The sequence below is a fragment of the Bubalus bubalis genome, chromosome 3, assembly GCF_019923935.1.
Source record: "Bubalus bubalis isolate 160015118507 breed Murrah chromosome 3, NDDB_SH_1, whole genome shotgun sequence".
NCBI classification, from domain to species: domain Eukaryota; kingdom Metazoa; phylum Chordata; class Mammalia; order Artiodactyla; family Bovidae; genus Bubalus; species Bubalus bubalis.
Window position 1 is genome coordinate 92797667 of NC_059159.1, and position 26099 is coordinate 92823765.

At 40.5% G+C, this 26099-nt stretch overlaps 1 long non-coding RNA gene across 1 annotated transcript in view; it reads left to right on the top strand.

Annotated features, from left to right (window-relative positions):
• The window catches only part of LOC123332807, a 29957-nt gene extending 4905 nt beyond the window's left edge, over nt 1–25052 (top strand). The window contains exon 2 of the long non-coding RNA XR_006549859.2: nt 21232–25052. This is a non-coding gene — a long non-coding RNA (uncharacterized LOC123332807). The remainder of the gene's footprint in view (nt 1–21231) is intronic.
• Nucleotides 25053–26099: the final 1047 nt, after the last annotated feature.

Sequence of the window (26099 nt, forward strand, 5' to 3'; positions counted from 1 at the left end):
GTGTGAGGTACCAACCTAAGAGCCGCCAGTTGCTATTAATTGGATTGTTGCTAAGATTATGGTTCAAGTGAGTTCTTCTTTTAAAAAAAAGACTATAATGTAATTTTCAAATATATGCAAAATTAAACTCAGCTGTAAACAGTTTCCATTAATGACTGCTCATGTTTGATGGTATTCTCTATTTCTACATCCTCTGGCAACTGGATTATTTTGTCAGAAATATTAGCTATCATATTATGATTAGTAAATATTTCAGTATTTATAGATCTATTTATAAGTGACAAATATAATAAGTAAATGGTTCAGATAATCTTACTATTATAGATAAATCTTTGAGGGCCTTAGAGCTGAAAATCTTGGCTAAGTCTACCTGGTAGACTTTCTCTTCACTGTGTGTAATGCTTACTTGGACCTTGGAAGATCCAAGCTGTTAGATGTTGAAGTAAATCAATACATGGAAAGTACTTAGAAAAATGTCAACACAATATATTTGTTCAGTAATTGTTAATTATTAGAGCGGTTAGAGTGTGACCAGAATTGAAAAATTTGTTCAGATTTTTGCTTAGAAACTTTCCTGTCTTAGACATAATGAATTGATGATTCATGATGGCTAATGAAGGTTTCCCATAAACCAAGACCCTAAACTTCACAGGTTTGGTAGACATTTAGAGAGAGCTACTAAAGAAAGAATGAAACTACTGAAGAAAGTGAATGCAACTTTTGTTTGCATGTAGTGTGGCCTTTTGACTTATGTTAGTATTCTGTCATTAAATTTTTGCAAAATATTTTATTTTGTAAATCCAGGAAAACATTCAAATAATAATAAGCTAAGATCTGTTTTATTTCCTTAATGGAAATCTTCACAACCATCTGTCCATGCTCTTTGCCTCGATTGACTGTCCACTATGTATCACACATACTAAGTCGTGTCTGACTCTGTGACCCCATTGACTGCAGCCCACTAGGCTCCTCTGTCCATGGGATTCTCCCAGCAAGAATGCTGGAGTGGGTTGCCATGCCGTCCTGACCCAGGGATCGAACCCATGGCTTTGGCAGGAGGGTTCTTTACCACTAGCACCACATGGGAAGCCCTAATATATATCAGGTACTTGTAAGATTCTGGAGATTCATATATAAATGTTATAGTATTTGGCTCACAGACACACTTAAACAAAATGAATAAACAACACCATGGGGCCTAACAGAGACCTAGTTAATGTGCAGATGGCAATCGATTCTCTTAGGCCAATTCAATGTGAGCAATGAAGTGGTGAAGTAAAGCCATATGGCCCAACGAAAACGTCTCGAAGGAGTTGATATTTGAGTTGGACTTTAAGGACAGGTTATATTATGCTGTGTGGGGGAACAGGGGAAGGGCATTTTAGGTGGTAGTAGGAAGTGATGCAGAGTAGTGAAGTGAAGCAGTGTCCTTGTGTTTTGGGAAGACTGCATTTTCAGGTGACTTCTTCAGTGGATATGTGGGGACATTGGTTGGAAGATGTCCTGTGAGTTTTAGGCTCCAACCATTGTATTAAATATATTCTATTGCTTTCTTAGGGCGGTTGTGGCTATACACTAAAATTTGGACTGTATGCCTTAGGATATTGGGAAAAGCACAGATTTTGGAGAAGAAAGGAAGCCATAATTAGGAGAGTAGACGTGTGATTTGGTGCCGTGTGTCACCAATGCGTGGCTGTCCCTGTGACAGTGCCCCCCCGCCCTACTCTGCCCCCCTTGCCACCCCCACCCCCATAGCCCTTGTGAATTTCTCCAGATTGTTTTCCAGATTAGAATCTTAATATAAGAGCAGAAGGGGACGACAGAGGATGAGGTGGCTGGATGGCATCACTGACTCGATGGACGTGAGTCTCAGTGAACTCCGGGAGTTGGTGATGGACAGGGAGGCCTGGCGTGCTGCGATTCATGGGGTCGCGAAGAGTCAGACATGGCTGAGCGACTGATCTGATCTGATCTGATTCTTTGTAATTTCATGAAGATGGATGGTTGGCAGGTGGGGGGAGAATCCATGAACTATTTTCAATTTTCCAAAAAGCTCAAGGAAATTAAACACTGCCTTACAGGGTTAAAACCAACCTTCTCATCAAAGCTGCAGGACCTTTGCTTCAGTTATGACTCTGCAGTAAAGACATTTGGCCACCAACTTTGGGAAGGTTTTCCTTTCAGAGAGCTTACATGGTTCAGGAATTTCAAACATAGGTTTTAGAGGCAGATAGTTTTGAGTGTGAGCATTGGCTCTGTGACTTCTTCTGGTCTATGTGATGAGTGCCAACTTATTCATCTTTTGAAGCCTCACTCTCCTTGGTTAACTACTAGGATAGACTTTACATCTTAATCTCATTATGTAAGTAGAGAGTATGGCCTACCCGTGGAAATGATGAATGCTGCCAGGTAAATTACCACCTTTTGTGTGTCCATCAACATCACTGGGCAAAATTGTTCCTATTTGGGGTCCTCATTGAGGATCATCTGCTGCCAGGGTTTGATGGTCACACTCTGGACTCCAGCTTGCCCCTGTATCTGCTGATGGCTTTGTCTGAATGCCTTCAAGACCCGCATTGATCCCCTCCTTTTTGCCCAGTGTCTGGCTGAGAGGATTTCCTGAGCCTGACTGCTTGCCTCTGTCTTGCAAAAGCTGGAGAGAAACACTCTCTGTGCCATTTCCCACCCAGCTCATCAGTCAACTTCAAGACTTCAAACGCCACACTCTGTTTCAGTTTGCTGTTTTCTATACCTGACACATACACAAATGTGTTCAATGCACATTTCCTATGCTTGGGCATGGCTTTGGGGAGCCCTAATGGAGGCTCAGTGGTTTCATGCTTTTTAGTCTCTATTGCCTGAAAGAACCGATACAAAGGCCAAACAAAGAGGTGGTAGGTATGGATGTCATTTAATGTTACAGTCATATGGCAAGTCTGAAAATGATTTCAGAGTTAGCAGTGTGCCCTAAATGGCCTGTTCATATAAAATAAGCTCCTCTCGAAAATGGCTTGAAATTTAACTTTCTTTTATTGAGTTGACTCTTAGAAACATAGAATCGTTGACAACTCATATCCAACACTGTTCATTGTTCTGCGCTGGGCAAACATAAAGCAATTCTCTTTGGATAACTGCCCATGTACTTTACTGTTCGTATACGCTTTCCAAAAGTTTCAGATCTGGAAAAACATAAAAAAGTCAGGAAATCTCACTTGAACAAGCTTTCTTGGGCAGCTTTCTGGCAAATAATGCTTCCTGTTACATAGGAAATACTCTTAAACTTAGCTTCATTTATAGTACTTTGGCTGGCCTGCTATTTAACCTGTGAATTCTCTTTGGTTCCTAGTAACAGAAATGAAAAAAATGAGACAACAACAACAAAAGTGACTTGAGGACATTTAGGGTTTTATTTTTCTCTCACATAAAATATATTGGGGGGTTGGTACTGGGGTGATATGGCAGCTCCCTGCTGCTGTCAAAGACTGAGGGCCTTCTAGGTTTGTGCTCCACTAGCCACAGGCTGCACCTCTTAACTTCATACTGTCAGGATGACTGCTGGAATGCCAGCCATCGTGCCGATGCTCATATAGGGAAAACTGAATGAGAAAAGGGCAAAATAAGTATGTGAAGTCATGCCTGAAGAGATTTTTCTGGAAGTCCCTCTCTGTCACTTGTACTCACATCCCAACAGTCATAATTCTCTCACATGACATTCTTAGGCTGCAGGAGAGTTTGATTACATATTCAAATGGGCCTATTTCCTCCTTTAATACAACTAGTGTTTGTTCATAAGGAGAGAATGGTTATTTGGCAGGCAAGTAACAGTCTGTGATACATCTACCTTTAATCGTAACTAGAATTTTTACTTATTCTTGGTTGAAAATCATAAGGGAAAAATGGAAAAGTTAATTTTCTAACTACAAATAGATATAAGTGGTTTTTATAGTGAAGAGCTAATTAAATACTCCAACCTATAACAGTACATTTGAGAAGACTTGTATTGGACTTTCTTTGGTTTCCACTTGTAATCTTAAACCTAAGGGGTCTCCTTGTATTCACTGTTCTCTTGCAATTGTTCAGTGGAAGTTTCATGATACATTTATCTTGTTATAATGAAGAAGGACATTTGGGTAAGAAGATATTATGTAAACACCTAGTTCCAAGGACATTTTCCAAGATTGTTTTCTGATGATGATTGCACTAAATTAGCTGGTAGGAAGGAAGCAAATAATAACACTTTTGAGAACTACAGAAAAGGATAATACAGTGCTTTTCTATTATTTTTATTTTTTATTTTTAATATTTTTTTATATATGCTTGTAGTCCACTTACTCTTTTTTTAAATTTTGTTTTATATTAGAGTATAATTGATTTCCAATGTTACATTTAGTTTCAGGTATAAAGTGAAGTGGTTTAGTTATACATATATCAATTATTTTTCAGATTCTTTTCTCATATGGGTTACAGAATATTGAGTATGTGCTATACAGTAGGTATTTGTTGATTATCTATGTTATATATAAGAGTGTATATTTTTTAATCCACAACTCCTAATTTATCCCTCCCCCACCATGCTTCCACTTTGGTAACAAGTTTGCTTTCAAAGTCTGTGAGTCTATTTGTTCTGTAAATAAGTTCTTTTGTATCATTTATTAAAAGATTCCACATGTAAGTGATATCATATGCTATTTCTTTTTCCCTGTTTGACTTACTTCACTTAGCATGATAACCTCCAGGTCCATCCATTTTGCTACAAATGGCATTACTACATTCTTTTTAATGGATGAATAATATTCTATTGTATATATGTATCACATCTTCTTTATTCCTCTGTTGATGGACATCTAGGTTTCTTCCATGTCCTTTCTATTGTGAACACTGCTGCAATAAACGTTGAGGGGCATGTATCTTTTTGAATTATGATTTTCTTCATATACATGCCCAGCAGTAGCTTTGTTATCTTTAATAGTGAGATTATTTCTTCATATAAAACCATGGTGGCTCAGTTGGTAAAGAATCTGCCTGCAAAGAGGGAGACCTGGGTTCATTACCTGGGTTGGGAAGATCCCCTGGATAAGAGTATGGCAACCCACTCCAGTCCTCTTGCCTGGAGTATTCTATGGACAGAGGAGCCTGGCTACAGTCCATGAGACGACTGAGCAACTAACACTTTCACTTCTTTCAAAAGCAAACTGAAAATTTCCTGTTGTTCAGTCGCTAAGTCATGTTCAACTCTTTGCAACCCCATGGACTGCAGCGTGCCAGGCTTCCCTCTCCTTTACTATCACCCAGAGTTTGCTGAAAATCATATCCATTGAGCTGGTGATGCCATCTTCTGTCACTCCCTTCTCCTCCTGCCCTCAATCGTACCCAGCGTCAGAGTCTTTTCCAATGAGTTGGCTCCTTGCATCAGGTGGCCAGGATATTGGAGCTTCAGCTTCAGCATCAATCCTTCCAGTGAATGTTCAGGGTTGATTTCCTTTAGGATTGACTGGTTTGATCTCCTTACAGTCCAAGGGACTCTCAAGAGTCTTCTCCAAACCACATTTTGAAAGCATTAATTCTTAGGCGCTCAGCCTTCTTTATGGTCCAACTCTCATATCCATATATGACTACTGGAAAAACCGTAGTTTTGACTATACAGACCTTTGTCAGAAAAGTAATGTCTCTGCTTTTTAATATGCTCTCTAGGTTGGTCATAGCTTTTCTTCCTAAGAGCAAGCATCTTTTAATTTCATGGCTGCAGTCACCATCCACATGACTTTGAAGCCCAAGAAAATAGTCTGTCTCTGTTTCCATTGTTTCCCTATCTATTTGCCATGAAATTAAAAGACACTTACTCCTTGGAAGGAAAGTTATGACCAACCTAGATAGCATATTCAAAAGCAGAGACATTACTTTGCCAACACAGGTCTGTCTAGTCAAAGCTATGGTTTTTCCAGTTGTCATGTATGGATGTGAGAGTTGGATTGTGAACAAAGCTGAGTGCCGAAGAATTGATGCTTTTGAACTGTGATGTTGGAGAAGACTCTTGAGAGTCCCTTGGACTGCAAGGAGATCCAACCAGTCCATTCTAAAGGAGATGAGTCCTGGGTGTTCTTTGGAATGAATGATGCTAAAGCTGAAACTCCAGTACTTTGGCCACCTCATGCGAAGAGTTGACTCATTGGAAAAGACTCTGATGCTGGGAGGGATTGTGGGCAGGAGGAGAAGGGGATGACAGAGGATGAGATGGCTTGATGGAATCACTGACTTGATGGACATGAGTCTGAGTGAATTCCGGGAGTTGGTGATAGACAGGGAGGCCTGGCGTGCTGCAATTCATGGGGTCGCAAAGAGTCGAATATGACTGAGCAACTGAACTGAACTGAACTGATGGGACTGGATGCAATGATCTTAGTTTTTTGAATGCTGAGTTAATTTAAGCCAGGTTTTCAATCTCCTCTTTTACCATAGTCTAGAGACTCTTTAGTTCCTCTCACTTTCTGCCATTAGGGTGGTATCATCTGCATATCTGAGGTTGTTGCTATTTCTCCCAGCAGTCTTGTTGTTTAGCTTTATTAAAAAAGATAAAAAGCAGTCTTCCTCTAGTTGAAGCATGAGTCAAGTATCCCCACTATTTCTCTCTCCTTCTTGACCCTAGGGCTCTTGGCATGGAATAACAAGGTCTCCAGAGAAAAATTTTTTTAAAAACCTCTGTTTCTCTAGAGTCTTGTCTCCATTCTGCTATTGGCTGGGTCTCTGACGTTGGGCCAATTCCTTTCCTTCTCTGGTTCCTTCGTTTTTGAAATAAAAGGCAGGAAGGTTGGATTAGCTGATCTTAAAGAGCCCTTCTAGCTGCATGTTCCTATAATTTCCTGATGACCAACGGGCCAGCTTCTAGTATCAAGTCTGATCTGTTCTTTTCTCACCAAAATGGTTGGTTGCTAAAGCAATCAAATCATTAATATAGACTAGAAAGAAAACCTGGAAGTAAGAATGCTTTTCTCTTAAATATTTTCCTGCTCATAGGGAAATAGCTGAAGGAATGTCGTGGTGGACTTTAAATCACATTCAAGCATTTATCTCATTGAGTTCTATAGAAGGAAACCAACACCCGTGAAACTGACCATTTCAAAGTATCTAGTCCCTGAAAAGAACAGCAATCATTGTTCTTCCATATTTTCTTTCATTTAAATTACATGACATTTATCATAAGAGATATTATTTCCTCCTTCATCCAGGAAACTGGACCAAACTTGTACTGGATTTGAACTCGTATCTTCTCTCCTTAACATTTTCACTGATGGAGTCCCAGCTACTCCTATATTAAAAAGTCAAAATCTCAAACTAGGTAAGGCCTTGGATGTGCCCCAAGGAGCTTCAGTGACTAGTGTTCATTTCTTCCAGTGTTGTTTCCTTGATAACAGTTGCACTCACTCTTTGCTTTACATTAATCTATGGGAGGGGGTGATTAAAATGCAAATGCTCTGATCTCCTTCCTGCTCCAGAGATCTTCACTTGGCAGATCTGGGGTGGATCCCAGGTGTATGCATTTTAATTCTCTGCTCAGATTACTCTTGTGGCCCAGGAATGGTAGAGAACCACAGCGTTAGACCTACTGGAGGTAGGGACATTCATGGCCTATCTTCCTAACTAGATGTAGGCCCTAGTGGAATGGGCACTGAGCCTTTTTCATTTCTGTTGTTGTTTGTTTGTTTATTTGGTCTGTGGTAGGGGTTAAAAAGTATTTGCAGATTCAGTTCAGTTCAGTTCAGTCACTCAGTTGTGTCCGACTCTTTGCGACCCCATGAATCGCAGCATGCCAGGCCTCCCTGTCCATCACCAACTCCCGGAGTTCACTCAGACTCATGTCCATCGAGTCAGTGATGCCTTCCAGCCATCTCATCCTCTGTCGTCCCCTTCTCCTCCTGCCCCCCATCTCTCCCAGCATCAGAGTCTTTTCCAGTGAGTCAACTCTTCGCATGAGGTGGCCAAAGTACTGGAGTTCAGCTTTAGCATCATTCCTTCCAAAGAAATCCCAGGGCTGATCTCCTTCAGAATGGACTGGTTGGATTTGCAGATTAACAGTAAGAAAAAAAGAGAAGAGGAAATTTATCTGGAGTTAAGCACAGAATTCACTCCCACTGGTGAAGAACAGACTGTCTAACAGCACAAGTAAGAAGAGAAGGGTTCTGTTCCACGGGACAAATTCTCATGAGCACTTCAGGATTCAGATGAGCTGGCCAACTAGCAGCCCCTGTCCTGTCCCACCTCCATTCATTCCTCTTCTGCTGATTTATTTTCATCCAAACACTTAACACCTGTGTGTCCTGTCCTGCTCTCCACCCCTACTACCGCTAGTGTTAGTTACTTGAGAATCAGAATCTGCTCTGCTGCTCACTTCCATACTCCCAGTGCACACAACAGTCCTTGGCACACAATGAAGGGAATGAAGAAAGAATTATGTGATGTCCTGAGTCACAGCAGGAAGGAGTGAGATTGGAGGGGATACAGGCTAGTCTTGAGTATTGCAGGGCTCGTGAGGCAAAATGCTAAATTACTCCAACACTTAATTAGCTATTTTTATTAAGTGTCCAAGCCTCCTTCATTTAATGGGTGTTTTACTCCTTTTATCTCAAGAAAGATGGCAGAAGTTTGTGTCTTTTGGCTTTGATCACATTATTTCTGGGTTTTGTTACTTAATAAGGCAGAAGTTTAAATTAACATCATTCTCCATTGCCTGTTGAGGGGTTAGCTGTACTGTACAGAATGGGTTTTGGCAATTTTTCAATGGAGGGAAGAAAAGGAAACCTCTTTGGGGGAGTTGTAGTGGGGGAAGGAGGGAAAGCCATTTACCTGAGCCCCTGGGGCTCCATCTGTTTTCCAGAAAAGGTCTGCCATGAAATCGAGTCCTTTGAGCCTTGTGAGGGCGACAGCTCAGGGGCAGGTAGGAGGAGGACTGGGCAGCTATAGCCTGCAGTCATCACGGAGCCAAAGAGGAAGTTTGGAAGGTGAAGTCACAGTCTGTCCTGTGTGCAGGGCCCTCTCATCCTTTACACTGCAATCAAACGCATTGTCAGGCTGAGCAAAAGCCACTTCTGCAGGTGCTCCTTAAAATGTGCAATCGCCTAGGCTCTGATCTGAGGCTCATGCGAACAGGATGTGCATTTACTCTTTTTCCTCTCCATTCACTCATGGCAGGGCTAGTGTGATGGCTTACAGAACACGGTAACACTGGCTTGTTGCACATTTAGATCACTTCAGCCAAAGGTCTGTGCCTGTATTAATTAGCTTCTGCGAAAACATTGCCTTCACTTAAACTGTTTGAATACATCTTGTTGAATCATCGGCTTGACTCAAGTGTTATTAATTCAAGAATCAAAATGTCTTTTGTCCCTATCAGATAAACGTTGCCATAGCAAATGTAGCGTAAACAGATTTGTTCAAGCCACAACAACCTATAGAAGCCCGCAGACAAAGGAGGACCGGTTTCGCCTTCACAGAGGCCCTGGTGCCGCAGTTAATGCCACCCAGTGGCCTAGAACACAGCCACACAAACCCCATACTGATGAGTGGACCCTGGGACCCACTTATCCCACGGAGAAGCCTTTGTCATGGGAGGGTTTTTATCAAATTTGAACAGTCAGTGGAACATCTGGCTTTAATACTGATAGAAGCTGTCGGATTTTGGCTGTTCTCTGGCCTTGCATATTTTCCACCCTCTGTATCAGTGCCTGTTGTCAGTGATTTGATGAAGTTAAATGGACTGCATTTGATTCCTTGAGCACAAGAAAAATTACAGAATAAGTGTGCAGTGAGTTGCTCTGGGTTAGAATCCCAAAACATTTAAGAAGCAAAGAGAATGAAGAAAGCACTTTCCAAGACCTCATCTCAGGTGAGCCCACCTTGTTTACCAAGAATCAAGGAGGGTGCAGTTAAACCATATGGGTGATGTCACTGAACCAGTACCAAGTTTTGTGGGTTTGATTGCAGCCAGAAAAAGAAAAAGGATGGTGAGAGGGAGGTGCAGGACTGAAATGAGTGTGCAGGGTCTTTTGATGTCAGTCTTCCCCAGAGGACCTTGTCAATCTCACCCACCCTCTGCCGGGCCAGTTGATGTTGTCTGGCACAACTGGCAATCACGGCGCAGAAAATGACGGGACCCAAGTGAAGATGGAGATTGAATTCACACCTCATCACATCCCATAAAGGGCAATTTTTCAAGGTCAGCATTTAGGTGAATTAAAGGAACAGCATTTGGCAGAGGGCCCTCTGCTCACCCCTCGGCAGGCCATCCATCCAGCTGCCACTCTTTGTGTGCAGGGGGAACTCTCTCTCTCTCTCTCTCTCTCTCACACACACACACACACCCTGCACTCTAATGAGCACATCTGTGTCCTACCAAGCAGACTGGTGGGTTTGGGTGCAGATCTTATTTGTTAAAAAAATCCCCCCATGATTTCCAAGAGAGGAAAACTTAGATAGTGATTGTAAATACATCGGTGAAGGGAAAATAGGCTCAAGAAGTACCAAATTATCTTCATCTGGGAGTGAGAGAGTTTCATCTGTAATTTACCTAACTGTGAATGTGGGACCTGTACCCCAAATACTCCCTCCCTTGCAGCCAGACAGGCTGCTGGCTGTTTTCTGATGCAGGACTGACTGTCACCCATGAAGGAACCATTGGTGTGTTTGGGTCATTGGGCTGTTCTGTAGTGTCCTGGCCCACCAAGCATGGAGCTCACTCAGCCCAACTGCTTCATCTCCAAAAGGAGGCCATTGAGGTCCAGAGAGGCAGAGTGAGTTTCCCAGTGTCGAGTAGCTAGCTCGAGCCGGAGGTAGAGCTTGTTTCCCTAATTCCTAGCCAGATGCTCTGCTGGCCTCCATGCTGCTTCTGAGACGCAGATAAAACAGCCCTCCTTGTCGCTTCCAACAGGAGACCTGTTCTGGTCACTGAAATCCTCTGGTTAGGTTCTATTAAGTTGGTTCAATGGTCATTTATGAAATACCTACCACACTCCTGATAACATTCTGTGTTTTGAGGACCCAGGAAGTACAGATTCAGCATGGGATTGTCATGTAAAAGTTTTATCACATGCAGTGGTCCTCTTTTTATTCTCATCTTATGGAAGATGAAGCTGAGGGACAGAGAGGTAGATAAAAATTTGTGTGAGAGCTAAAGAGAGAGAGGCTGGTTCCCAATGAGGTCCTGGGGAGGACTTAGTGGAGAGGTACTGAAGTTGTTTCTTAGAGAATGATTAGGATTCTGATGGGAAGAGCCAGAGAGTGGGGAGCATTTCACGTTGGGAGCACGAGGAATATCATGGGTTCTGGAGACCAACATTAATAGACGTTTGTCCTCTTACCAGAAGTCCTAGTCCATTCTCTTTCTAAGTATTTCTATAAACTCTAGCCCAAAGAAGTGGAGATTTGTTATCCTGGAAATTTCTTCTTGTTCAATATATTGAACTTCATTTCTAGGCTTTGGAGGAGAAACAAAGCAAGAAAACCGCAAAACAAACATAAAGCTACAGCTAAATAGGCTTAGTGTGCATACTGATGAACAAACTATGCAATTCCAATGCAGTAACAGAAGAAAACAATTAAAAATAAGGGAGAAAATTAGGATGAGGGAAATAAAGTATATTAAAAAAAATCAGATGAGATGGGGGCAGTGAAATAAGAAGAAAATAGAACAGTGGTTTCTAGGGAGTTTAATCCTGATCTTAACAGCTTTTGTTCAAATAAAGAACAGAAAATTGGGTCCCCTTCTGCAATCTTACCAGTGTCCAACACACACACACGCATGCACAACCCATGGTAGCACCTGAATGAACTGCATGCAACACTCCTAGTTCCCAAATTCGAGTGTGTGCTCACTGGTGGCGGAGAAGGCAGTGGCACCCCACGCCAGCACTCTTGCCTGGGAAATCCCATGGGTGGAGGAGCCTGGTGGGCTGCTGTCCATGGGGTCACAAAGAGTCAGACACAACTGAGCGACTTCCCTTTCACTTTTCACTTTCATGCCTTGGAGAAGGAAATGGCAACCCACTCCAGTGTTCTTCCCTGGAGAATCCCAGGGACGGGGGAGCCTGGTGGGCTGCCGTCTATGGGGTCACACAGAGTCAGACACGACTGAAGCAACTTAGCAGCAGCAGCAGCAGCTCACTGGTGTGCTTCAAGGTTTGTTTCTCAACAGCCCTTGGTATGTCGATTGCCTTTCTCTTAACTATAGTGAACACACTCACCATCACTTCTCCCCACCCCCACGCACACACAAACTTGTCCTCCATACATTTTTCAACTGTGGTTTATATTGCCACCAATATTCATGTTCTAGATACTGGCACAAAAACAGAGTATGAAAAAAGTGAGTGAATGAATTCCTCTCTAAAATAACTGAATACTTTCTGTGTGTTGTGTGCCATGGGACAATTAGGACATTCCTACTGCATCAAATTTAAAACTGAGGGTCAGTCCAAATAAAACTCAAAATTTTGCAACCAAAATGTTGGAACAGCAACGTGTTGTGGACTGAAGGTTTGTGGCCCTCCCCCCCCCCCCCCCGCCCCCAAATCCATTTGTTGAAGCCCTAAACCTGGTGAGATGTTATTAGGAGGTAATGAAGTACAGTGAGATGAGGTCATGAGGAGGCACCCCCTGAAACCTCACCCCGACGATGGGATTAGTACTTTTACAAGAATAGAAATAGCCACCAGAGCCTTCCCTTCCCCATGTGAGGACACAGCAACCATCTTCAAGCCAGGAAGAGAGCCCTCCCCTGAACCTAACTAGGCTGATACCCTGATCTCAGACTTGTAGCATCCCGAGCTAGGAGAAGGAAATTTCTGTTGTTTAAACCACTCATTCTATAGTATTTTGTTACAGCAGTCTGAGTTAAGATATACTCCATGGTTTTTCATTTTCTTAAGCTCCATAATTCCATAACAATTTGAAGACTCCCAGCCTTAAATGGCCGGCTTAAACTTCTTTAAGCTGGTACTTCTAAATTCATTGTAGAGAAACACTTTTTTTCCTCCCCACAGATGACCTGGTATCTCATGGGATACCAGGATTCTGATGAAGCCAGTACATGATTTTTTTAATCTTTGGGTACTTTGATAATCCAAAGAATGGAGCCTAAAACTGAGGTCCAGAACTTGGAGCTCCATGTCCAACTTGGTATCAAAATATTTTTGAATGACCTCTCAATATTTTCATCCAAAAACTGGGGATTTGTTCCCCCTTTTCCTTCATATAAAATTTTAGGAAATAGCATGCCTTTCATCCATTCATGAAAGAGATGCTCTATTGTACCCCGAGGCATTTTAGTTTTTTAAAATTTGGTTTGGGAAAGTGGGTATTTATATGGAATCATAAAGCTAGTTTGATACTTTTCAGGGAAAAGAAAGATGTGGATTGTAGTTTGGAGCCTATCTGAAAGAGAAATATCTTGGTTATAAATCCATTTGTTTTTATCAATAGGCCAGAGGAAGAGGAAATGGGACTTTAGTTATTAAAATTCCTAATTAAGTTCTTAATGGCAGAAACACCTCAGAATGTTCCATGGTTTCATTTGGCACTGAGGCACTCAGGCTTTTTCAAACACTAGGTCAAGATATTGGGTTGGACACCAGGAAAATAAACTTCCTTATGAAGGCTCCAAGGCATAAAAACACAGAGAAAAGGCGTTCCCCGTGGAACTCTGATATAAGGATTTCCTTTAGGAGCTGAGATTTGTGAAAAAAATAGGAGTTAGCATATTTTGGTGGTTTATCCACTGAAAAGAGTAAACCAAAGTGAAGTTGTTAAAAAATTATAAAAGAAGTTTTATGTATGGGTAAAGTTCCTAGGATACTCCATGTTTTAGCAAACGCCAAAAGTTTGTGAAATCTTTCTGATTTCTGTGCCTCCACAGGGTACCATAATTTAATCTAGTTGGTGGCACCAGACGCTGGTTACCACAGCCAGCCATTATGGGCAGGGGTTCCAAACATATGGCCTGTGCATTGCATCCCATCCTCTTCCCTCCATGAATTATTTTTATATTGGATGCCAACCTAGCAAATGCATGAATCTTCATGCACACTGCCAGCCTGCTACCAGCCAGCCCTCCTCCTTTCCCTCCCCATTGATACCCTCAACCTCCCAGGCCAGAATCCTGTGCTGAGTACCAGGCAAGGGGGCACGCAGCAAAGCGTGGGCAGGTGACACCAGGGGGCTTCCCTTTCTGTCTGTAACTGAAACGCGGTGCCCAGCACGCGCCCTGGATCCCCCCAGCCATTGTGTTCAGTTTCCCCAGCACAGCTCTCTGCTGGGCTGCTGTTAGAGTTGCACAGTGACCTGCAGATCTAAGGGAAAAAACAGATGTCCCAATAAATTTTTGTCAAAACGTAATTACCTCGGGATTAGAAAACCTCATGGGGGTGGGGAGGGAAAGGAACAGATGTATTACTTTCAAATATGCAATCACTATTCTGCAGAAGTTTAAATAATCAAGAGGATTAAATGATGGCAGTTGAGAGTGTTCCCCTGTTTATTTTGGTCCTCTCCTTTCTTTACCTTCAGCTCCGGACGGTTTGGAAGGCTCTCCTCCTCGCCTTGCACGAATGGTGCTCCAAGCAGGAGGGGGGCATGTTGCTCAAAGGATCATCCTGAGTGCTTTTTCATAAATAAATCTCAGCAAATATGACAGGCTGTCTCTCCCTCAGGAACCTGGCCAAGTCTTTTCTTCCTCTCCAGCCGACAAAATATGATAAACTATGAGTTTTCCCAGTAACCATAAAAGATTCTTATTTTCGTGATTTGAACTGCTGGGTGCAGGTCAAGGTAGTATATCAAACAGGAATTCTTGGGGGGGAAATCCTTTTTCTGTTTGCACATTTTTCAAGTTGGAGGGGGTGCTGGGTGCTGATTGAAGATTCATTGGGTTATTTGTTAGCTGGTTGTCATAAGGCTCTTAAGGTGAGCTGTTCATCTCTTTTAAGTATTTGCTTATAGGCCAAAGGGAAGGAGTAGATTGGGGGGAAAACCTGAAGTCCCCAAAGATCCAAGGTTCAAGGAGCCATCGTTGCTTCAGGTTGTTGGACTTTGTCACCATTGGGTAGAGGTTAGGTGAGATATTACTACACTGCTCTCCAGCCTGTCTTCAAAACAGCCCAACCTGGAACAGAGGCTGAGGATCCCTTTGTACTCTTAGATTACAGGAATTCAAGTCATATTTTTAAGGCTTTTACCTTTATAGAAAATGGTTTTTGTTTGGTAACATTATAAGTTAATCTTCAGAATAATTACCAGTTATCAAGTCTACTCATTGCCAAGGTCCATGCTAAGCCCTTTATATCTATGCTCCCTGATCCTCCCAGAGGTGTTGTAAAGGAGGCATTATCACCCTAATGGGGAGATATGGTAATTGAGGCACAAACAAGTCAAATAACCTTTTCACATATTCACAAAGGTAGCAAGTGAGAAAACTCAAGTTTGAATCCATGTGTTAACGTATATAAAGACTTCATCTATCCATTATCATCTTATTCCTTGGGATTTATATATCTATCTCAATCATACACATAAAACAACTGAATATGCTCTGAAAGTGGAAATAATAGATTAAAAGAGCAACTTGTGCTACAGTATCCTGGCCATGGTATATACACTTTCTGCATAGAGAACTCATTTATAATAGGCCTATTTTGCTTCCATTTGCAGATAGTGGAATTATTTGTAAGTTAGATTTATGCGCTCTCACAATTTTAGCCCATTACAGGTAGTCTGGAGCCAACCACACATATTTAGACAAGAAAGAGTTAAAAAGGAAATCCTGCTTGAGGCAGTAAGCAGAGGAGAGTTGAGTCCAGCTGCTTCCGGGGGATATCTGATAGAGGGAGGCAGTCAGGAAACAACCACAGGGAAAAGAATTCTCAGGAACGGGGGTGTCTTCCTGGTTGCCATCAGCCTGGAAGTTATCTTTTCCCACCTAAATCCAGAGAGGCTTGTAAAACTCCAAAGTCCACAGCAGCATGAGGAAAGAGATCTTTTTGCGGAGAGAACTAAGAGAATGCCTTTACCCTGGAAGAAGTGATATCTTTGGAGGATCCAGAGCCATGTAGATTTGTAAGCTAGCAAATAGAGGAAGCCACAGAAGTTATCATTGGAGAGGCTGAGAAATTTGAAATTGGTTAATAGACCTTATTTTAAGAAAGGATGAATCCAGTATGAGACACTGACACAGACAAAGGCACTCAAGGGCAAAGCCCATCTAATAAGATGAAAAGGAGGAGAGAGGCTCAGACAGTACTGGGACTAACACCGTTCTTTACCAAACTTGAGTCGGGTTCCTCTGAGTCTTCTTCTGACTTGACCTGGGGCTCTGTCCTTGATCTGCTTAGTCCAATTTTATTTAGTAAGACTCCTACTGAGCCAGTTGTTCAAAAATCTCCCACACTTGTTATCTGATCATCCTGACCTGCCTTCAGCAAGTATCCTTCTGAGCTGGTCTTGCAATAACCCCCTTAGCCTCTTAATAATCTGTCATCCATTGACCCCACCCTGATCCTTGGCTATAAATCTCCATTTGTCCTTGTTGTACATTAAGCTCCATCTCTCTCTACTGCAAAACCCCGATTGAAGTAGTACCTTTTGAATAGTCTTCATTACTATTAGGGTCTGAGTAATAAATTTATTACTTATTAATACACAAATTTATTAATTGCAAGTATTTGGAATTGTAAAGTAGGCAGGAAAATGGAAATGGAAACATTAACAGAACTCAACACATGTAAAAATTGCCTCCATCCAAATGCTATTTGACGATAGAATGCTTCATGTTGATGTCTGAATCGGTCAGTCTCTTACAGCATCCAGCAGTAAAATGCAAAATACAATATAACCTGATTACAAGATTAAATTTAAAACTTTGTAAATGGTATGAGATTTCATAGAAATGCTGTTGGAAAATCACTTTAAGCACAGCATTTGCACATCTCGTAGTTTTACATCAGTTAACATTTGAAGAATAGAAAATCACCAAGGAAGGTCATATGACAGGTATGTTGGAAGACAATGACTTACGTGTCAAAAGGTTAAGGAAGCCCTGAGAAATGACTCTCTTTATGATCATTTCATTAAAGTCACGTGTGAAGGGAAGGAGATATTATAATGAGCAGTGATGCAATTGTGTCAAAAAATGATGGCCTTAAATTCTAACACTTGATCCTTTTCTTTGTTTTAAAAATTATCAGATTATAACCTAAACTGAGACAAACTTGCCTTCATAGTTTTAAATTTCAGTCAAGTCCTTGTTTTAAATATATTCACTTTAAGTGAATTTTGTACTGTATATTAACCCTTATTTAACGAGACTTTCATTTATATTAATTAACCAGATATGGTTCATACTTAAGCATCAACCCTTATCAATTAATCCTTTCTATTGCTTTTATGAAATAATAAGTTAAAATAATTCCATCATGTGTTGTTAAGAAGCATCCGAACAAGAAATTAAATTGACTGCTTCTAGAAGAAGGCTTGAGGTATTTTCAGAGAATTCAAAGGGGAAAAAGATATGGAGATTAAGACAAAGCAAAGATGAAGATATAAAGATATCTTAAATGATTCAGCAAAAGGACTCTCTCTATTTCTAAAGTTGAGAAATGGAAAAGGAAAAGTATTTATAAATGTAATAAAAGAAAATTTCCTCAAAAGAGCATAATGTTCATCAAGAGAAATTTGATGTTATATGTAACAGGTACTTTAAAAACAATGGATAGATGTCTATCAAATTCAAAGGGAAAGAATCTTAACAAACTAGACACTGTTGTTCAGATATAAAGATTAATCCAGACATCCTGAAATAGGAACAAACGCAACAGACATGGCACCCATAAGTCTTCCCTGAAAAAAGTAACTGATGAAAAATTACTCCAAACAAGTTGAGTCAAAATAAAGAATTTAGGAATAGACAGACTGTAGTAAAAACTGGTGATAAACACTGCATTCATTTAAATATGAAACTAAGATGAGACAACCAAGAGAACAGCAGTTGCAAAAAGGAAGAAGAAAGTCATAAACAGTAACCTAGAAAATGAAGAAAAGCAACAGAAATTGGACAGTAGAAGTATGGGAAATGAGAGGAAGTAAAAAATGATGAAAATCACTTCAGGTTTTAAAGCAGAGTTAATTGATATTGCCTAAAGGTGACGCCAGTGGTAAAGAACCTGCCGGCCAATGCAGGATACCTAAGAGATGCTGGTTCAATCCCTGGATTGAGAAAATCCTCTGGAGGAGGGCATGGCAACCCACTCCAGTATTCTTGGCCAGAGAATCCCATGGACAGAGGAGACTGGCAGGCTATAGTCTGTGGGGTTGCAAAGAGTTGGACATGACTGAAGTGACTTAGCAAATGCATGCAGGCAAAATGTGGATACATTGCTGTATAAAAAGGTCCCAACTTCTTAATGGTTTCAATGATCTCTCCTGTTTATCTTAGAGGACTCTTAGCAATTAATATCTTTTGTGGTGAAGAAATATTTAATCTGATAGTCTGCAGTTCCTTTGATTTTTATTTTGCTCTGTGTATTTGGAATAATGTTAGCAGATGGTCCAATCACACTCCTATTGAGAACCACTATTTCGTGCATGAGGACATTTAAGAATACTCCAGGCCCCTGTCTGCTGAGAGGAACATTCAGGTCAGAGATTAATCCAACTCCAATTCACAGTGGTCAACTACCTCAAACAAACATTTAGTTACAGAAGAATCAGCAAATGCTCAACTACATCCTGCCTGCTGATTTCTGGACAATTCTTTTTTGTGCTGTGCTGTGCTTAGTCACTCAGTCATGTCCGACTCTTTGCAACCCCATGGACTGTAGCCTGCCAAGCTCCTCTGTCCATGGGGATTCTCCAAGCAAGAATACTGGAGTGGGTTGCCATTCTCTTCTCCAGGGCATCTTCCCAACCCAGGGATCAAACCCAGGTCTCCTGAACTACAGGTGGGTTCTTTACCATCTGAACCACTAGGGAGGCCCTTAGCCAATAACTAATGAAGTCCAGTATAATCCTAGGATACAAAGAGGAATTTAATCTATAAATTGTGCTGCTGATCCTTTTTACATAAGTCACTGAGCACATTTCACCAACTATCTGTGAGACCTCTGAAAATACCTTAATGCCTTTTCCCAAAATAATGTTAATGTTACATTTTTCTTAGAAGTAGCAAAGCTGAGTGCAAAAGGGCACATATTTACATAAATACATTACTCTAGAATGCACGGACAAGGCAATGGCACCCCACTCCAGTACTCTTGCCTGGAAAACCCCATGGACGGAGGAGCCTGGTAGGCTGCAGTCCATGGGGTCGCAAAGAGTCAGACACGACTGAGTGACTTCACTTTCACTTTTCACTTTCATGAATTGGAGAAGGAAATGGCAACCCACTCCAGTGTTCTTGCCTGGAGAATCCCAGGGACGGGGGAGCCTGGTGGGCTGTCGTCTATGGGGTAGCACAGAGTCGGACACGACTGAAGCGACTTAGCAGCAGAATGCAAGGGAAGTTTTAAGATTTGGACAGTAAAGACAATGCTCTTTCTGTGGAAAAAAAAAAAAAAATGCTGAGTCTGTGCTTCCCTTTCTGAGGTCTTTCCAGCAGAACATAGCATGTTTCCATGCACCATCTCTCCACTCTACCTGAAGCATACATTCCTGGTTGATTTAATTTGTTCGAGTCTGATTTTGGGTATTCTCATAAATTTGTACTATGTATAAAAAAAGGAAAGGAAAGACATGCTTTCCCAGTAAACTCTCCCTCCAGAGGCCCTTTATTCAAAGGGGCTTTGGTAGTTTCTTTCCCTAGATTAGAGATCCTGGTACCATGTTTCCCAAAACTATACTGTTTGAGTCCTGATTAACTTAGTTTGAGTAAAACCTTTTTTGATTATCAGAAAAAAGTAGCAAGAGTAAATGACAGTGGCATTACTCGGTCCTAAAATGACTGCATATGGGCATGAGATCTAGGTGGCCTTTGACTATTGTACAACTTGGCACCTCTTCTTCCTAACAGATAAAGACCCTGCTAAGGTGCTGCTGCTGCTGCTAAGTCGCTTCAGTCGTGGGGTGCCATTGCCTTCTCCAAGATAAAGACCCATTGGTGCTTTATTCATTGGGAAGATGCGTCATAGACTTGACCTGCCTTAAGCTTTTGCTGGTGTGTGGCCTTGGGATAGAGACTCAGGAAGGGAAAGTCTCCATAGTATTCAGGATACAGATGAAAGTGTCGCCTATTTCACAGGGCATCCTAAAGGAAAGAAAATTTATCAGACAAAACTTCCCCTTGGCCAGTGCTTACAAATGTATCTAGTGGCACATTTCCCACTCAGGTATGATTCATTTTGAAATTTTAAGGGCTGAATTTTATGGCATGAAATAGGTACCATGCTGTAAGGGCTGTCTGTACTCTATCTTGCTATTTCTTGATACTAACACCTTGGTTATTACAACAGTCCAGCCATCTAGATAGTCTTTTAAATTTGCACTTTATTAAGCCAATAAAAGGATACATTTAGAGAAGATAGAATCTGTGCTCTGCAATGTCCCTCAGGTAAAAGTTGTTGAGTATGTTCTAGTACCACCAAATAAATAAGATATACAGTGGATTCTACAGATCATGTCCAGTGCTGTCTCTAGTTTGAATGATTACTTTAACATCTGTGCATCCCTTGATGTCCTCTCCATATTGTCTGTGTTGGAATGTTCTGGCCCTTATTAAAAAGTTGTAATGTTAATTTCTGTATTTGCTCAAGACTTACATTTTAGGTGTACATTTTATGTATAGTCATTTTCAATAATTTTCTACAGAAAGCAAGCCTCTTTGCCAAAGACTTAGTGATATGCAATAGTACATGGGGAAAGTGTGCTTCCCTGCTCACCCCCTTGTATTTACATGGGGCAATGTGATGAATTCTAGCCAGTTAGGAGTGAGTGTTAATGAAATGCCAAGGACCAAGGACTGTGTGTTCAGTTGAGTTCAACTCTTTGCGACCCCATGGACTGTGGCCCGCCAGGGTCCTCTGTCCATGGAATTTTCCAGGTAAGAATAGTGAAGTGGGTTGTCATTTCCTTCTTCAGGGGATCTTCCTGACCCAGGAATCAAACCCATGTCTCTCATGTCTCCTGCATTAGCAGGCAGATTGTTTTACCACTGCACCACCTGAATTGTGTCTGTACATCTGTCAGCTTGCTCTTTTGTTACAGCAACCATGAGGGCATGTGTTGATTGGGGGAGCCAAAAGATTGAAGTGGAGTGGGATCCTGAGCTAACAAATGGAGCTTGGCTGACCAGGAGAGACCTCCAGATCTGTAGAAAACTCTGCAAAAAATAAGAAATAAACCTTTGACTCAAGACATTGAAATTTTTGTGGGCTGTTTGTTACCACAGAGCAACCTTGCTTGTCCTGACTGATACAGCTTCTCTCTAACACACTCTGCAAAATGGTTACCATTTTACTTGTTCACTAAAATTATCTCTCTGATCTAAGAGTTCTTTGTCTGGGCTCTATCTAGGGATACTGTTTTCTTTCAGTCGTATTTGCTTTCAATTCAGGTACATGGGTGTGGGGCAGATTAATAAGAAACTTGCTCAAAATGAGGCAGTTCTGTTTTAGAAATCCTGCTGTAAACACACATCTTCATTCAGTTAATCCCCATGGTACTTCCTGTGTAAAACCATTCAACATTCCTTGGAGGTACATGCACTTGCGTATTATTACTAAACCCCCTTGTGCTTGATGTCACGTAAGCTTCAAAGATTTGGTTTCTTTGAAATAATAGGATCATTCTAGATTAATACTAATTTATGAACTATTAGTTTCCTGCACTTTTTAAAAGACCGATATTCAAATATTCATAGATTTCTTCTTGGGCATTCTGAACACTTAAAAATGTGTATATGTATATCACTTGTTATATTAAATGGTTATGGCACTTGCCTTATGTTGTGTCTCTGCTATGTTATGTTCAGAAATGAAGAGTCTAACTATTAACATTACTAAGGAAATGTTTCTGAGCACCGTTGTTTTGAAGCAGGTGCTTTGTGATTACATGTGAGAGACTACCGTTAACAACAACATGAGAAACCCATAACAATTCACTTGTTGTCCAATAGCTCTTTTACATGCATTATTTTGACTGAGTGCGAGCTAAAACTATCTAGATTATTACTTTCAGCACTTAATAGATAAGGAAATTGAAGCTTGGAGTTTAGAAACACTTTCCCTTGGCAAACTAGATCATAAAATATGGCTTTAGATTGAGCTGTCCCTATATTTGCCTTTTGAATTAATACTTTAATAAGTTACTTCTTTGGATGTAAGAAAGAACTTGAGAATAGAATTTTTCAAATTGAATGTGCAGTTTAGAACTTCTCTCTTAGGATCCACTGGTAATTAGTAACTGAATGGAAATGAATTGCAGCCCTGCGTGTTGGGATTTTTGCCTCGTCTCTTCTCTCCTCCATGGTCCCCAGCCCTCACGTGTGTCCTTCTGCCGGAATGGAGAGTCAGCATTGTTTTTCATGTGGTGCACATTGTGCCTCTGTGCTGTGGGGACTTAGATTAATTATTGGACTCAAGTCCCTCTGGGAGGGAGGAATATGAGATGACCACTTGTAAAGTGGCCATTCCAAAAGAGCCATCTCAAATTCCCCAAATAAACATTGAATCAAGATATCATATTAGTATTCTAGAAGAGTCGGTTGCACGGCGTCACCGACTCAATAGACATGAGTTTGAGCAAACTCCGGGAGATGGTGAGGGACAGGGAAGCCTGGTGTACTGCAAGTCCATGGGGTCACAAAGAGTTGGACACGACTGAGAGACTAAACAACAGCAACAATTCTAGAAGAGGGAAGGAAAAATCATTTAATCTGAAATATTAAGAATGGCACAGTGGTTTAGGTGATATTTTTGAAACAATTTCAGTGAGTAGCATGTCTATGTCATATGTACTTGATACTCTTTCTTCGATTAGAGACATTTACTACAAGTGAAAATTTGGAGGGTGTCTCATATTTAAGAAGAAACAAATTATAGTATAATTCAACAGTATATTTCTGGTTATGTACTCATCAAAGACCTTAGATCTTTTCCAGTTATCATACTAATGTGCCTCCCACACTTTCTGTTATTCATGCATCTATATAATACAGGCTTAAAAAAGGAAAGATTAATATTATGTGCTGGTTGTAGAGGGATAAAAAGATATTTATCTCAAAGCTGTCTGGGTACTTTCTAATTACTCTTATCTATGGGAACCAAATCACTGGACTATGATTGAGTTAGACAAGAGATCTGGGTTCTAAACTCATCTCTGTTCCTACCTGACTGGATGACTTGCACACACAGTCTTTCCAGGCCTTAGTTTCCTCCTCTGTAAAAGGAGAAGTTTCCACTAGATTATCTCTAAGGTCTCTCCAGCACCAATATTTTTTATCCTTCAACATTCAGAGAATCTAATGGCAACATCTGGAATTGATTCATGAAGGAAAGCGTAATCATACCATTTGCCCCCACTCCTTTTAGCCTCAAACTACTATAACTTTTCATAGTCACAGAATATCCCTTCTCAGATGATACCATAAATTCAGAAGATTACACTGAGCTTCTCTATAACTTTTCTCTAATGGGCTAAAGGAAATTGCTCCAATTGAATTGGCATGCTTGCAAACAACCAATCTGTGAAATCAGTGGACTTCACATAGTCTAAGTTCTTTTAAAAATATAGTTTAAAGAGCCCAGAGCCTACTTTCCCCATTGGCACAATTTCACATGTTTATGTGGCAAAAGAAAATTACTTCTTCCTGAAGTCGAGATGGAGAGTAACTTAAACGTCATAAAGTGAATGTCTTTTAGGTGAGTTGGTTAAAAGTTTATCCTGTAACGTGACAAAGGGTACATTTTGGCCAAAACTGTGGCAGTTCTCAAAGATAACGTTTTGATAATTTTTAGAAAATGTATTTTTAAATTTTAAAATAAGTGTCTGTTTACTGAAAGTTGCTGAGAATTGTTCAGGGAGACACAAACTTGTCACATGAGTTTCCCATAGATTGTCTGGCATGTTTATAGTGGACCTAACAAAAGAGAAGGCATACATACACACAAGAATAGGGAGCATAAAAATGTAACAGTGATATGCATTTGATTGTGTTAAATGAAAAATACAAGTGATGGTATCAAAACACTACACCCAATAACTGAAAACTATCTTAAGAACAAATGCTTGATCAAATACTATTTGAGTAATCACCATTGGTAAACAGTTTTCCTTGCTTGGATAGCAAATGAACTCCTTGAAAACTTAGTTGGGTTATAGACTTGTTTTCATGTTTTATTTTTGTGAAAAAATTTTGCCACACAGAAGATATTCCATTTTAATTAAAAAATTTTCTGACCACTGCTTTTCTGTGATGAGTGCTTGTCTAAGAATATCAGCATGCATTGTATTCTTTCAGCACAGTGTGTGTCCTTGCATAATAAAACCATGCTTTTTGAAAATATATTTTTATTTAAGTATAGTTAATTTACAATGTGTTCGTTTCTGCGGTATATCAGAGTGATGCAGTTATATATTCTTCTAATATTCTTTTTCATTATGCTTTACCCCAGGCTATTGAATATAGTTCTCTGTGCTATACAGTAGGATTTTGTTGTTAATCCATTCTGTATATAATAGGTTGCATCTGTTAACCCCCAAATTCCACTCCATCCTTCCCCTGCACCACCCCCTCCCTTGCAACCACAGGTTTGTTTTCCATGCCTGTTAGTCTAAAATCATGCTTTGATATCTAATTTGATAGCAAAATTTTACTGTACCTTAAGAATACAGCAAATTTCACTTTTCTTGTCATAATGAGTATACACAGGTAATAAAGAATTTTAAAATATCAAAAAAGAATAAATGAAAATTAATAAAATCAATAAGGAATAATGTGAGTACTTGGGAATTTAAAAATGTCAGAAAGAAAATGTGTAAAACAGAGTTATGTCCCTGAGAATTTAAAATACATCCTGAGTCTATTATGAAGAAATGGAGGAAAAAGCTATCATTTAAAAGTTATAAGAATAATTAGGAACTGTTACTTTAAAATTGGGCTTCCCGGGTGGTGATAGTGGTAAAGGATCTGCCTGTCAATGCAGGAGACTCGAGAGACAGGGTTCCATTCCTGGGTTGGGCATATCCCCTGCAGTAGGAAATGGCAACCCACTGCAGTATTCTTGTCTGGGAAATCCCATGAACAGAGGAATCTGGCATGCTACAGTCCTGTGCTGTGCTTAGTCGCTCAGTCATGTTTGACTCTTTGCAACCCCATGGACTGTAGCCTGCCAGGCTCCTCTGTCCATGCGGATTCTCCAGACAAGAATTCTGGAGTGGGTTGCCATGCCCGCCTCCAGGGGATCTTCCCAACCCAGGGATTTTACCCAGGTCTCCTGCATGGCAGGCAGATTCTTTACTGTCTGAGCCACCAGGGAAGACTGGGGATATTGGAGTGGGTAGCCTATCCCTTCTTCAGGGGGAACTTTCCGACCCAGGAATTGAACCAGTGCCTCTTGCATTGCAGCAGGTTTTTTACCAACTGAGCTACCAGGGAAGCCCGGGCTACAGTCCATGGAGTCACAAAGAGTTGGACATGACTGAGCACAGGAAGGCACTTTAAAATTATCCAATAAATCACAATGACTGTTCACATAAAGTTTAATAAAGATGCATCATATTGTTAACAGTAGTTTCCTCTGTGATGGTACTAGAGTGAATTTAACATCCTATGTTACACATTTTTGCATTACTCTAATTTTATTACAAAAATCAAATATTGCTATTATCAAAAAATAATTCTATACTAAAAAGAATTCTCTACTAAATTTTTTGCTTTACTAGCTTTGTAACTTGGGTGAATGACTCTTCACCCTGCCTTCCACAAAGTTGGCATCTTGTATAACTACAATACAATGTCAAAACCAGAAGACTGATATATTTTTTTTTAATTTTATTTTATTTTTAAACTTTACAAAATTGTATTAGTTTTGCCAAATATCAAAATGAATCTGCCACAGAAGACTGATATTAGT